Genomic DNA, 9,960 nt, shown 5'->3' with positions numbered 1-9,960 from the left:
CAGGCAGGCAGGCAACTGCTATTAGATTACACTAGCAGACTGATGTTTCACAGTCAAAAAAGTTTTTTTAAAAAAAATTTACACTACTGTTACAACAGATATGAGTGGTGGCACTTAGCAAGTGGGCCTGGCACACACGCTGGCAGGCAACTGCAATTAGATTACACTAGCAGACTGATGTTTCACAGTCAAAAATGTTTTTTAAATTTTTTTTACACTACTGTTACAACAGATATGAGTGGTGGCACTAGTTGGCAAGTGGGCCTTGCACACACGCTGGCAGGCAGGCAACTGCTATTAGATTACACTAGCAGACTGATGTTTCACAGTCAAAAAAGTTTTTTTAAATTTTTTTAAACTACTGTTACAACAGATATGAGTGGTGGCACTATTTGGCAAGTGGGCCTGGCACACACGCTAGCAGGAAGGCAACTGCTATTAGATTACACTAGCAGACTGATGTTTCACAGTCAAAAAAGTTTTTTTTTTAAAATTTACACTACTGTTACAACAGATGTGAGTGGTGGCACTGGGCAAGTGGGCCTGGCACACACGCTGGCAGGCAGGCAACTGCTATTAGATTACACTAGCAGACTGATGTTTCACAGTCAAAAAAGTTTTTTTTTTTAAATTACACTACTGTTACAACAGATATGAGTGGTGGCACTTAGCAAGTGGGCCTGGCACACACGCTGACAGGCAGGCAACTGCAATTAGATTACACTAGCAGACTGATGTTTCACAGTCAAAAAGTTTTTTTTTAAATTTTTTACACTACTGTTACAACAGATATGAGTGGTGGCACTAGTTGGCAAGTGGGCCTGGCACACACGCTGGCAGGCAGGCAGGCAACTGCTATTAGATTACACTAGCAGACTGATGTTTCACAGTCAAAAAAGTTTTTTTTTTTTTAAATTTACACTACTGTTACAACAGACATGAGTGGTGGCACTAGTTGACAAGTGGGCCTGTCACACACGCTGGCAGGCAGGCAACTACAATTAGATTACACTAGCAGACTGATGTTTCACAGTCAAAAAAGTTTTTTTTTTTTTTTAAAAATTTACACTACTGTTACAACAGATATGAGTGGTGTCACTAGTTGGCAAGTGGGCCTGGCACACACGCTGGCAGGCAGGCAACTGCAATTAGATTACACTAGCAGACTGATGTTTCACAGTCAAAAAAGTTTTTTTTTTTTAAAATTTACACTACTGTTACAACAGATATGAGTGGTGGCACTTAGCAAGTGGGCCTGGCACACACGCTGGCAGGCAGGCAACTTCAATTAGATTACACTAGCAGACTGATGTTTCACAGTCAAAAAAGTTTTGTTTTTTAAAATTTAGGCTACTGTTACAACAGATATGAGTGGTGGCACTTAGCAAGTGGGCCTGGCACACACGCTGGCAGGCAGGCAACTGCAATTAGATTACACTAGCAGACTGATGTTTCACAGTCCAAAAAGTTTTTTTTTTTAAAATTTACACTACTGTTACAACAGATATGAGTGGTGGCACTAGTTGGCAAGTGGGCCTGGCACACAACCTGGCAGGCAGGCAACTGAAATGAGATTATACTAGCAGACTGATGTTTCACAGTCAAATTTTTTTTTTTTAAATTTACACTACTGTTACAACAGATATGAGTGGTGGCACTAGTTGGCAAGTGGGCCTTGCACACACGCTGGTAGGCAGGCAACTGCTATTAGATTACATTAGCAGACTGATGTTTCACAGTCAAAAACGTTTTCCTTTACAAAATTTACACTACTGTTACAACAGATATGAGTGGTGGCACTAGTTGGCAAGTGGGCCCTGGCACACACGCTGGCAGGCGGGCAACTGCTATTAGATTACACTAGCGTACTGATGTTTCACAGTCAAAAAAGTTTTTTTTTTAAAATTTACACTACTGTTACAACAGATATGAGTGGTGGCACTAGTTGGCAAGTCGGCCTGGCACACATGCTGGCAGGCAGGCAACTGCTATTAGATTACACTAGCAGACTGCTGTTTCACAGTCAAAGAAGTTTTTTTAAAAAAAATTTACACTACTGTTACAACAGATATGAGTGGTGACACTAGTTGGCAATTGGGCCTGGCACACACGCTGGCAGGCAGGCAGGCAACTGCAATTAGATTACACTAGCAGATTGATGTTTCACAGTCAAAAAAGTTATTTTTAAAAAAATGTACACTACTGTTACAACAGATATGAGTGGTGGCACTAGTTGGCAAGTGGGCCTGGCACACACGGTAGCAGGCAGGCAACTGCTATTAGATTACACTAGCAGACTGATGTTTCACAGTCAAAAAAGTTTTTTGAAAATTTTTTTTACACTACTGTTACAACAGATATGAGTGGTGGCACTAGTTGGCAAGTGGGCCTGGCACACACGCTGGCAGGCAGGCAACTGCTATTAGATTACACTAGCAGACTGATGTTTCACAGTCAAAAAAGTTTTTTTTTTTTTAAATTTACACTACTGTTACAACAGACATGAGTGGTGGCACTAGTTGACAAGTGGGCCTGGCACACACGCTGGCAGGCAGGCAGGCAACTGCAATTAGATTACACTAGCAGATTGATGTTTCACAGTCAAAATTAAAAAAAAAAAAAAAAAATTACACTACTGTTACAACAGATATGAGTGGTGGCACTAGTTGGCAAGTGGGCCTGGCACACACGCTGGCAGGCAGGCAACTGCAATTAGATTACACTAGCAGACTGATGTTTCACAGTCAAAAAAGTTTTTTTTTTAAATTTACACTACTGTTACAACAGATATGAGTGGTGGCACTAGTTGGCAAGTGGGCCTGGCACACAACCTGGCAGGCAGGCAACTGCAATTAGATTACACTAGCAGACTGATGTTTCACAGTCAATTTTTTTTTTTTAAATTTACACTACTGTTACAACAGATATGAGTGGTGGCACTAGTTGGCAAGTGGGCCTGGCACACATGCTGGCAGGCAGGCAACTGCAATTAGATTACACTAGCAGACTGATGTTTCACAGTCCAAAAAGTTTTTCTTTACAAAATTTACACTACTGTTACAACAGATATGAGTGGTGGCACTAGTTGGCAAGTGGGCCTGGCATACACGCTGGCAGGCGGGCAACTGCTATTAGATTACACTAGCGTACTGATGTTTCACAGTCAAAAAAGTTTTTTTTTAAATTTACACTACTGTTACAACAGATATGAGTGGTAGCACTAGTTGGCAAGTGGGCCTGGCACTAATGCTGGCAGGCAGGGAACTGCTATTAGATTACACTAGCAGACTGATGTTTCACAGTCAAAGAAGTTTTTTTTTTTTAAATATACACTACTGTTACAACAGATATGAGTGGTGGCACTAGTTGGCAAGTGGGTCTGGCACACACGCTGGCAGGCAGGCAGGCAACTGCAATTAGATTACACTAGCAGACTGATGTTTCACAGTCAAAAAAGTTTTTTTTAAAAAAATTTGCACTACTGTTACAACAGATATGAGTGGTGGCACTTAGCAAGTGGGCCTGGCACACACGCTGGCAGGCAGGCAACTGCAATTAGATTACACTAGCAGACTGATGTTTCACAGTCAAAAAAGTTTTTTTTTAAAATTTACACTACTGTTACAACAGATATAAGTGGTGGAACTAGTTGGCAAGTGGGCCTGGCACACACGCTGGCAGGTAGGCAACTAGAATTAGATTACACTAGCAGACTGATGTTTCACAGTCAAAAAAAATCTTTTAAAAAAATTACACTACTGTTACAACAGATATGAGTGGTGGCACTAGTTGGCAAGTGGGCCTGGCACACACGCTGGCAGGCAGGCAACTGCAATTAGATTACACTAGCAGACTGATGTTTCACAATCAAAAAAGTTTTTTTTTTAAATTTACACTACTGTTACAACAGATATGAGTGGTGGCACTTAGCAAGTGGGCCTGGCACACACGCTGGCAGGCAGGCAACTGCAATTAGATTACACTAGCAGACTGATGTTTCACAGTCAAAAAAGTTTTTTTTTTAAATTTACACTACTGTTACAACAGATATGAGTGGTGGCACTAGTTGGCAAGTGGGCCTGGCACACACGCTGGCAGGCAGGCAAATACAATTAGATTACACTAGCAGACTGATGTTTCACAGTCAAAAAAGATCTTTTATAAAAAATTTACACTACTGTTATAACAGATATGAGTGGTGGCACTAGTTGGCAAGTGGGCCTGGCACACACGCTGGCAGGCAGGCAACTGCTATTAGATTACACTAACAGACTGATGTTTCACAGTCAAAAAAGTTTTTTTTTAAATTTACACTACTGTTACAACAGATATGAGTGGTGGCACTAGTTGGCAAGTGGGCCTGGCACACACGCTGGCAGGCAGGCAACTGCAATTAGATTACACTAGCAGACTGATGTTTCACAGTCAAAAAAGTTTTTTTTTTTAAATTTACACTACTGTTACAACAGATATGAGTGGTGGCACTAGTTGGCAAGTGGGCCTGGCACACACACTGGCAGGCAGGCAGGCAACTGCTATTAGATTACACTAGCAGACTGATGTTTCACAGTCAAAAAAGTTTTTTTAAAAAAAATTTACACTACTGTTACAACAGATATGAGTGGTGGCACTAGTTGGCAAGTGGATCTGGCACACACGCTGGCAGGCAGGCAACTGCAATTAGATTACACTAGCAGACTGATGTTTCACAGTCAAAAAAAGTTTTTTTTTTTAAATTTACACTACTGTTACAACAGATATGAGTGGTGGTACTAGTTGGCAAGTGGGCCTGGCACACACGCTGGCAGGCAGGCAAATGCAATTAGATTACACTAGCAGACTGATCTTTCACAGTCAAAAAAGTTTTTTTTTTTAAAATTAACACTACTGTTACAATAGATATGAGTGGTGGCACTAGTTGGCAAGTGGGCCTGGCACACACGCTGGCAGGCAGGCAACTGCAATTAGATTACACTAGCAGACTGATGTTTCACAGTCAAAAAAGTTTTTTTTTACAAAATTTACACTACTGTTACAACAGATATGAGTGGTAGCACTAGTTGGCAAGTGGGCCTGGCACACATGCTGGCAGGCAGGGAACTGCTATTAGATTACACTAGCAGACTGATGTTTCACAGTCAAAGAAGTTTTTTTTTTTTAAATTTACACTACTGTTACAACAGATATGAGTGGTGGCACTAGTTGGCAATTGGGCCTGGCACACACGCTGGCAGGCAGGCAGGCAACTGCAATTAGATTACACTAGCAGACTGATGTTTCACAGTCAAAAAAGTTTTTTTTTTTAAATTTACACTACTGTTACAACAGATATGAGTGGTGGCACTAGTTGGCAAGTGGGCCTGGCACACACGCTGGCAGGTAGGCAACTAGAATTAGATTACACTAGCAGACTGATGTTTCACAGTCAAAAAAAATCTTTAAAAAAAAATTTACACTACTGTTACAACAGATATGAGTGGTGGCACTAGTTGGCAAGTGGGCCTGGCACACACGCTAGCAGGCAGGCAACTGCAATTAGATTACACTAGCAGACTGATGTTTCACAGTCAAAAAAGTTTTTTTTTTAAATTTACACTACTGTTACAACAGATATGAGTGGTGGCACTTAGCAAGTGGGCCTGGCACACACACTGGCAGGCAGGCAACTGCAATTAGATTACACTAGCAGACTGATGTTTCACAGTCAAAAAAGTTTTTTTTTTTAAATTTACACTACTGTTACAACAGATATGAGTGGTGGCACTAGTTGGCAAGTGGGCCTGGCACACACGCTGGCAGGCAGGCAAATACAATTAGATTACACTAGCAGACTGATGTTTCACAGTCAAAAAAGATCTTTTAAAAAAAATTTACACTACTGTTATAACAGATATGAGTGGTGGCACTAGTTGGCAAGTGGGCCTGGCACACACGCTGGCAGGCAGGCAACTTCTATTAGATTACACTAGCAGACTGATGTTTCACAGTCAAAAAAGTTTTTTTTAAAATTTACACTACTGTTACAACAGATATGAGTGGTAGCACTAGTTGGCAAGTGGGCCTGGCACACACGCTGGCAGGCAGGCAACTGCTATTAGATTACACTAGCAGACTGATGTTTCACAGTCAAAAAAGTTTTTTTTTTAAATTTACACTACTGTTACAACAGATATGAGTGGTGGCACTAGTTGGCAAGTGGGCCTGGCACACACACTGGCAGGCAGGCAGGCAACTGCTATTAGATTACACTAGCAGACTGATGTTTCACAGTCAAAAAAGTTTTTTTAAAAAAAATTTACACTACTGTTACAACAGATATGAGTGGTGGCACTAGTTGGTAAGTGGGTCTGGCACACACGCTGGCAGGCAGGCAACTGCAATTAGATTACACTAGCAGACTGATCTTTCACAGTCAAAAAAGTTTTTTTTTTTTAAATTAACACTACTGTTACAATAGATATGAGTGGTGGCACTAGTTGGCAAGTGGGCCTGGCACACACGCTGGCAGGCAGGCAACTGCAATTAGATTACACTAGCAGACTGATGTTTCACAGTCAAAAAAGTTTTTTTTTACAAAATTTACACTACTGTTACTACAGATATGAGTGGTGGCACTAGTTGGCAAGTGGGCCTGGCACACACGCTGGCAGGCAGGCAACTGCAATTAGATTACACTAGCAGACTGATGTTTCACAGTCAAAAACGTTTTTTTTTACGAAATTTATACTACTGTTACAACAGATATGAGTGGTGGCACTTGTTGGCAAGTGGGCCTGGCACACACGCTGGCAGGCAGGCAACTGCAATTAGATGACACTAGCAGACTGATGTTTCACAGTCAAAATTTTTTTTTTTTTACAAAATTTACACTACTGTTACAACAGATATGAGTGGTGGCACTGCAGGCAGGCAACTGCAATTAGATTACACTAGCAGACTGATGTTTCACAGTCAAAATTACACAGGCAAAAAAAAAAAAAAAAGATGTTCTAGCCCTAAAAAGGGCTTTTTTGGGGTGCTGTCCTTACAGCAGAGATCAGATGAGTCCTTCAGGACTGTAGTGGACACTAATGAATACACTAGCCTAGCTATCAATTTCCCTATAAAATCAGCAGCAGCTACACTATCCCTCCTCTCACTAAGAATGCAGGATCAGAATGAATCTAAAATGGCTGCTGCCCAGGAGCTGGGAGGGTCTGTGAGGGAGTGTCTGCTGCTGATTGGCTGAAATATGTCTGCAGGCTGTGAGATACAGGGTCAAAGTTTACTCAATGATGACGAATAGGGGGCGGATCGAACATCGCATATGTTCGCCCGCCGCGGCGAACCTGAACAAACTATGTTCGCCGGGAACTATTCGACGGCGAACTATTCGCGACATCACTATTTATTATTTTTGGTAAACTTAAGTTTGTAAACATTTTCATAGGATTTATTTTTTGTTGTTGTAATTTAGATATTTTAATTGGTATATTTTTATTTATTAGAATAGTAATGTTAGGTTAATTTATAGTTTAATGTCAGTTTTATATTTTATTTCACAGGTAAGTTTTTATTTACTTAAATATAGTTATATTGTCACTTTAATTTCAAGTTAGGGGGGTGTTAGGTTTAGGGCTTGATAGTTTAATTTAATGTTTTGGGATGTGGGGGGCTGGCGGTTTAGGGGTTAATAGGTTTATTTAGTGGCAGTGATGTGGGAGGCAGGAGGTTTAGGGGTTAATAACTTTATTTAGTGGCGGAGATCTTGGGGAGCGGCGGAATAGGAATTAATATCTTTAATATAGTGGCGGCAATGTCGGGGAGCTGTGGATTAGGGGTTAATATATTTAAATAGTGTTGGCGATGTGGGTGGGCAGCAGATAAGGGGTTAATAGGTTTATTTAATGGTAGTGATGTGGGTGGGGGGCAGATTAGTGGTTAATAGGTTTGATATAGTGTTTGAGATGCGGGAGGGTGGCGGTTTAGGGGTTAATAGGTGGTTTATGGGTGTTAGTGTACTTTGTTACATTTTAGTAATGAGTTTTGTGAAACATTTTTGTTACACTAAATCCATAACTACTGCTGTCAGATGGCGGAATGGATTGTGTCGGTATAGGCTTTTTAGCCTTTAGCTTTTTAGCCTCGCCGCAAAACCTGTAATGCCGGAAATCCCACGCAAAAACTTAATTTTTTTGAGTGTTGGATTGACGTGTTACCGGCTAAAATGCTTGTGCTATAGCTATACCGACAAGACTCGTAATATCTGCGTTACTGCTTTTACGCTGAAAATTCCATTTTTTCAGCATTAAACGCCGCAACGCAAAACTTGTAATCTAGGTGGATGTGTGTAACCTATGCTCTCTAATAATTACATGTGCATAACAGTACTGTGTAATGTATATTTATTAGACAGTGTTAATATGAGTGTAACTGTACTGTACACAAAATAAACAAACAAACAAAGTCCAAGCACCAAAGAACCTTCGTGTTAGATTTGTATATAAACCTGTGATAGGTGTGTTGAACCCTGGATCTATTAGCACTGATAACGTTAGTCCATTTAAACAAACATTCCTTTTGCTTTACTTTAGTGTAGCTTCAAAACAGGTCATAGTTCATCACTTTAACGGAATATGCTTAGGTTTTCATCTTACCCGATCTTGCTGTGCTTAGATTCCACGCCAATGTATCGATATGTGTCGGTCCACGGGAGCGTGCAAACAAATATAACAACAAACAGACCTTCACTCGGTCCCGCTCCCTCCTCGATCACTCCAATATTGGCTCCAAGTTACAGCTTTTGCTCTGGTATATGGTAGTCTTGCGATCCGTCTTTTAGAACTGTGCCGGTCCACAGGAGTACAAGGCCTCTCACAGTCCTGCTCCCTCCTCGGTCACCACTTTGACGGCTTCGCTCGTTCTCCGTTTTGGGATCCGAACCTTTGATCATTACAGTTCAGTGCTATCCAGGGTATCACCTCTTGTCTTTCCCACAGGATCTGTCTCTTGAATCTCTTCGTGTCTGTGCTCACTCTGGGACCTCAGTGATATACAGTTCAAACAGCGATCAAGATATGATCAATTGAGGAGCACCAGACAAATTCTTTATGTAAAACTTAACCTTTATTAGGCCCATTGGCTCAAATTAAAACTTTACAGCTCTTCACAAATTACAAATGGTCAGTATTTCTCTGCTTACGCGTTTCGGCGATAGCCGTACTCATAGCTTGAGAAATTCACAAACATAGAAAGCATTTAAAATCACCACCAAAACCCATATTTAGACTGTTATCTCTAGTATTCTATCTATATCTGATCTTATCGGATCCACAAACTGAAGACCAGAATACCAACTGGTCTAAATAGTGAATATGATCTGATCAATTTCTGGCAAAGATAAGATCAGATATAGATAGAATACTAGAGATAACAGTCTAAATATGGGTTTTAAACAAGTACATTGTAGACTGAACTAATGAGAAAGACGTATCTATTTGTGATTCACAAATTTCTATCTTTTGTAAATTTTGAAAATTTTCTCTCAGCTTTTCAACAAATGACAGTGGAAAACAAAGTAACCGGTAAAAATGATTAAAAATGCAAGTGTACTAAATAGAACACAGTGAATATTCACAATAAAGTGAACACTACAAGGTTTCTATAAGATACTAACGAGATAAACTAAAAACGAAAAATGTGTATTGATACTATTAAGAACACTAATCTAGAGCATAAAAGGGATCACTTTACAATTTTAAGTTTCTAAGCACTCAGTAACAATAAAATATTAAATTAGTTTAAACAAAAGGGTAAGTTGAAATATCGAAACAATGAAAAAGGTTTTACTATTGATTCACAATCTCTATGCTTTTCTTCAACAAAAGATGGTGGAAAACAAAGTAAATAAGAAAAATAACCAATTTAGTGAACATTTAGAATAAATCTTTTTGGAGCATAGTCTCTTTAACAGTGCTTAAT

Source organism: Bombina bombina, chromosome 4 (assembly GCF_027579735.1).
Source record: "Bombina bombina isolate aBomBom1 chromosome 4, aBomBom1.pri, whole genome shotgun sequence".
NCBI classification, from domain to species: Eukaryota; Metazoa; Chordata; class Amphibia; order Anura; family Bombinatoridae; genus Bombina; species Bombina bombina.
The sequence above is the reverse complement of the archived record's forward strand: the minus strand, read 5'-3'. Positions refer to the sequence as shown.